This window comes from Manihot esculenta, chromosome 3 (genome assembly GCF_001659605.2).
Source record: "Manihot esculenta cultivar AM560-2 chromosome 3, M.esculenta_v8, whole genome shotgun sequence".
NCBI classification, from domain to species: domain Eukaryota; kingdom Viridiplantae; phylum Streptophyta; class Magnoliopsida; order Malpighiales; family Euphorbiaceae; genus Manihot; species Manihot esculenta.
Window position 1 is genome coordinate 17,287,513 of NC_035163.2, and position 6,000 is coordinate 17,293,512.

Genomic DNA, 6,000 nt, shown 5'->3' on the forward strand with positions numbered 1-6,000 from the left:
AATGCCTGTTTAGCTCATGGTTAGGTTTATGGGTTTCATATGTGTTTATGAGCAATGTGGATGCTTGATGTGTTGTAGATGAGGTTTAAGGTAGTTTGATGCCCCTAGGACTTGCATGCTTGAGTATGTATGTTGTAGATTAGGAGAAATGCATGTTTGGATGGTTTTGGGAGGCAATATGCATGAGGAACCAGGTTTCTGCCCTTTGGCAGAAACCAGGTTCTGCAGCCGAACCTGCCTGGGAGGCAAGCCTTTCGGCTGCCGAAGCCTGCCCCCGAAAGAGGACTTTCGTCTCTGTCTGGGAGTTTCGGCCGCCGAACATGCATGAGTTTCGTCTCTGTCTGGGAGTTTCGGCCGCCGAACCTGCCTGACTTTCGGCTCTGGAGGGACTTTCGGCCGCCGAACCTGCCGCCGAAAGTGCCCTGTCCAGCCTTCCTTCGCATGTTTTTGTATGGATGATTTGAGGTGTTTTAGAGGGTTTTTGGGGGATGTTTTCAGAGTCATGTTATGGTATGTTGGTCCCTCATTTGAGTCCACCTGTGTAGGTTCAGACCCGAGGAACCGAGGACCTCAGCAGTGAGTCAGCTGCTTCAGTCAGTGTCAGAGCTGGCCAGAGGTGAGTAGAATAACTCCTTATGTTTCAAGTAAATAAATTAGTTTTGAGCATGTTCATACATCACGGATGCCATGTGATATTTTAGGTTGTTGCATTAGAATCACGAATATGTTGCATTGCATAATATGTTGTTGATGTGGATGAATGTTGAATGATCCATTAGCCCTCATATGTTATGATATGATATGGAAGTCCAGGTGTGGCCTGCACTACGCCCCTGGCACTATGTAAGAGAAAGACCGGATGTGGCCTGCACTACGCCCCCGGCACCAATGGTTATGTATGTTATGTTATGTATATGAGAAAGACCAGGTGTGGCCTGCACTACGCCCCTGGCATGATTGGAATATGTAGAGGGCTAAATGGTGACAAATTCATCCTTGATATGATTAGTTGTCATGTGACGCATTCCATGAACCTTTAATATAACTATTTTATTATTCTGCTCACTGGGCTCTTGTAGCTCACCCCTTTTCCCCTTAACCCCTAGGTTTGCAGGTACAGGGTAGACCAGGAGGTCCGCAAGAGTAATGAAGTCATGTGTTTGTAATAGATAGCGTGTGGACATGACGAAATTGTAATGTAATGTCTTATATAGTTAGGTCATGTAATAATGATATTGAGGATTAGAGATTGTGCTTGACTCTATGTGTAAGGTCTCCCTTTTAATACATGATCTTAGATGTTTATGTCAACCAACTCAACATATATTGTATCGCCCATTGGGGTATTGATGAGATCCCACAGAGGGGTCATGGTTATGATTACGACTATGTTTAGTGCATGCACAAGTTGAGTTTGGTGTATGAATGTAAGGAAAGGTTTTAAATTTTTATGTATGTTGTTGATCATGTATGGGATTAAACAGGTTTACAGGTTGCATGTCAGGCTTGCTACGGGTCCCGGCGGCCTTAAGCCGACCTGGATCCTAGCGCCGGTAGCGGTCCGATTTTTGGGTCGTTACAGAGTGGTTTCATCCTTGATATGATTAGTTGTGATGTGACGCATTCCATGAACCTTTAATATAAATGTTTTATTATTCTGCTCACTGGGCTCTTGTAGCTCACCTCTTTTCCCCTTAACCCCCAGGTTTGCAGGTACAGGGTAGACCAGGAGGTCCGCAAGAGTAATGAAGTCATGTGTTTGTAATAGATATCGTGTGGACATGACGAAATTGTAATGTAATGTCTTATATAGTTAGGTCATGTAATAATGATATTGAGGATTAGAGATTGTGCTTGACTCTATGTGTAAGGTCTCCCTTTTAATACTTGATCTTAGATGTTTATGTCAACCAACTCAACATATATTGTATCGCCCATTGGGGCATTGATGAGATCCCACAGAGGGGTCATGGTTATGATTACGACTATGTTTAGTGCATGCACAGGTTGAGTTTGGTGTATGAATGTAAGGAAAGGTTTTAAATTTTTATGTATGTTATTGATCATCCATGGGATTAAACAGGTTTATAGGTTGCATGTCAGGCTTGCTACGGGTCCTGGCGGCCTTAAGCCGATCTGGATCCTAGCGCCGGTAGCGGTCCGATTTTCGGGTCGTTACAGAGTGGTATCAGAGCCCTAGGTTCATATGGTCGGACCTAGAGTGTCGGGCTCATAGATGTTATAGAAGGTCAAGCACAATAGGAAAGATCATGTCCACTAGGATAGGATGTGGAGTCTTGTCTTGTATAATGATGTGAAATGCCATGATAATATGCATGTGCATTAATGTTATGATTGCTATGATATGTATGTGATGCAGGTTTATGTGTTCCCACATGAACCATATGATGCTAATGTTTATGTGTTTTGTGCTGTTTTTCAGAAAAACAGGATGAGAGGAACTCGTCGATCTGCACGATTGACTGGAGTGCCACCTAAGGATGAGGGCATGAGCGCCCGTCCTCCTACATTGCCTAGGGCAATGTCTAGTAGGTCTAACAGAGAAAGAGCTGTAAGAGACCCTAGAAGGTCTCTGGATCTGGGTAGGAGCAGATCAGTGAGGGGAACAGTTCAGGGAGGAATGTCAGAGAACATGGGGGATGATATGGATGTAGAGCAGAGGAGGGATGGCAGTCTGGGACTTAGCATGTCAGAAGAGGGAATGGGAGAGTCCCAAGGAGGCACTCAGGCCTCGGGATTTGTTCAACCACCCCACTACCCACACTTCTCACAAAATCCCGGGTATTCGATGGGAGGTACATCGGATTACCCTAACTTTACCCCTTATCCCACACAGATGTCATACCCACCCTACTACCCACCATATTCATAATACCCAATGTATCCACCCCCACCTTACTATCCAAATCCAGCAAACCCTACCTCAGAAAATGTTGCACCTCCTCCACCATCAGCAGAACCCACAGTTCCAACAACCCATATGCCTAAGCCTAGCTCATCTGGTGGGAGCAAGGTCAAGATGACCGACTACATGAAGCTGGGTGCTCCCCAGTTTGAAATCGGTGATGACTCGTTTGTGTACCTTGAAAGGGTCAAAACAATTACATATGAGATAGGAGCTGATGACAGTAGAGCCATTCAGATGGCTGGGTTCACACTCAAATGCAAAAAGGCCCGTGAGTGGTTTAAGAATTATGTGAGCCCGAGGTTGGACAGCCTATCATGGGAGGAGTTTGCAAATGAATTTGCAGGATGGGCTTTTCCTGACAGTTCAAGAGAATTGAAGATGATTGATTTTGAACAGTTAAGGCAGACAGAGGAAATGAGTGTAGAGGAGTACACCGACAGATTCTTGGAGCTATTGCTGTTTGCAGGGCAAACTCTTGACACAGACCAGAAGAAGTCAAGGAGGTATATCATGAAGCTTCACTCCAAGTATTCCTCCTTGATCCAGTCCGCAGATAGGGAGAGCTTCCATGCCATAGTGGATATGGCTAGGAGGATGGAGGCTAGTGCTATCATCGAGGGGAAAGTCAAGCAGTCAGTGGCACAGCCTTCTGGTTCTAAGACCCCAGGCTCTTCTTCTCTGAGTGCAGCAGCTTCAGGTAGTAAAAAGTGGGACAGAGGCCCTAGAAAGTCGAAGAAGAAAGAGTTCTGGAACAAGGTTAAGTCCAGTCTGGGATTTGGAGGTGGCTCAAGCTCTGGTACGGATAATGCAGTTTGTGTAAGGTGTGGTAAGCCACACAGGGGAGTATGTCGGTTTGGGATGACAGCCTGTTACAAATATGGTCAGGAGGGGCATATGTCTCGAGAATGTCCAAGAGCAGCCCCGATGGCACAGTCCTAGCAGACAGCTTCAGGTAGTGTAGCGCAGCCAGCAGCTCCAGCCACGACTCAGGCCAGTGGCAGAGGTAGAGGGAGAGGGGCAGCCTCTTCTTCAGCGGGTTTCAGAGGCGAAGGTCCATCAGCTCCAGCACGGATCTTCATAATGACACAGCAGGAGGCAGATGTATCTAACACCGTGGTGGCAGGTAACTTAATCATTGGTTGTTCAGATGTGTATGCCTTGATGGACCCTGGTGCATCTCATTCTTTTATTGCTTCGAGAGCCGTTGAGAGGTTGGGGTTGATGATCTCTGGGTTAGAGTGTCCTCTCTGGGTCAGTGGACCCAAGTGTGATCCATCAGTGGCAGAGTCAGTCTGCCAGTGTAGTCCTGTTTTTATTGAGGAAAGATGCTTGTCCGCCGACCTGGTGGTTCTAGATTTGACAGATTTTGACGTCATTCTAGGGATGGACTGGTTATCTACCCATGGTGCTACCTTGGACTGCAGGGACAAGGAAGTCAGGTTCAGAGGTCAGGATGGGTCAGAGGTAGTCTTCAGAGGAGACAGGAGGGGTACACCTAGAGGTCTGATATCAGCTCTTCAGGCTCGTAGGTTGCTTAGGAGGGGATGTCAGGGGTATTTGGCTCATGTGAGAGAGCTTAGCAGTCAGGTTAGAGAGCTCGTCTTGGTGCCGGTGGTCAGAGAGTTTTTGGATGTGTTCCCAGACGAACTGCCAGGTTTACCACCTGCTAGGGAGATAGAGTTCGAGATAGAACTGATGCCTGGAACCCGACCGATTTCTATCCCTCCTTACAGGATGGCACCAGCAGAATTGAAAGAGTTGAAAGAACAGTTGCAAGAGCTGGTAGACAAGGGCTTCATCCGACCGAGTACCTCACCCTGGGGTGCTCCAGTCTTGTTTGTCAGAAAGAAGGATGGATCCCTTAGACTTTGTATCGACTACAGGCAGTGGAACAAAGTCACTACCAAGAATAGGTACCCTTTACCAAGGATCGATGATCTATTCGACCAGCGAGCAGGAGCAGGTTGTTTCTCCAAAATAGATCTGAGGTCCGGGTATCATCAGCTGAGGATCAGGGAGGAAGATGTGCCAAAGACAGCTTTCAGGACCAGATATGGGCATTTTGAGTTCCTTGTAATGCCGTTCGGGTTAACCAACGCCCCTGCAGCATTCATGGATCTCATGAACAAAGTGTTTAGCCAGTACCTGGATCACTTCGTTATTGTCTTCATAGATGATATCTTGGTGTATTCCAGGAATGCAGAAGAGCATGCCCATCATCTGAGGATGGTTCTACAGACCTTGAGGGAGCATGGCTTGTATGCCAAGTTCTCCAAGTGTGAGTTCTGGCTGAGGAACATTTCATTCTTGGGGCATGTTGTGACAGAAAATGGGATAGAGGTGGACCCCAAGAAGATAGAAGCTGTGGCTAACTGGCCTAGACCCACTTCAGTGTCAGAGATCAGAAGTTTCTTGGGTTTGGCAGGTTACTACAGGAGGTTCGTTCAGGACTTCTCAAAAATTGCAGCTCCTCTGACCAGACTAACCAGGAAGAATCAGACGTTTGTGTGGACCGACCAGTGCGAAGAGAGTTTTGAAGAGCTTAAGAAGAGGTTAACATCAGCACCAGTGTTAGCTTTGCCAGCTAACAATGAGGATTTCACAGTTTTCTGTGATGCGTCCCGTGTGGGACTAGGTTGTGTGTTAATGCAAAATGAAAGGGTGATTGCTTATGCTTCTAGACAGCTGAAGAAGCATGAGTTGAATTACCCCACACATGACCTGGAGATGGCAGCAGTAATCTTTGCACTCAAAATGTGGAGGCACTACCTCTATGGGGTTAAATGTGAGATCTTCACGGATCATAAGAGCCTACAGTACATCTTGAGTCAAAGAGATTTGAACTTGAGACAGAGAAGATGGGTGGAGTTGCTGAGTGACTATGATTGCAAGATTCAGTACCATCCGAGTAAGGCGAATGTTGTGGCAGACGCCTTAAGCCGAAAATCACTCGGCAGTTTATCCCACATATCGGCAGAGAGGAGGCCAGTGGTGAAGGAGTTTTACAAGCTCATTGAGGAAGGTCTACAGTTGGAGTTGTCTGGTACAGGTGCTTTGGTAGCCCAGATGAG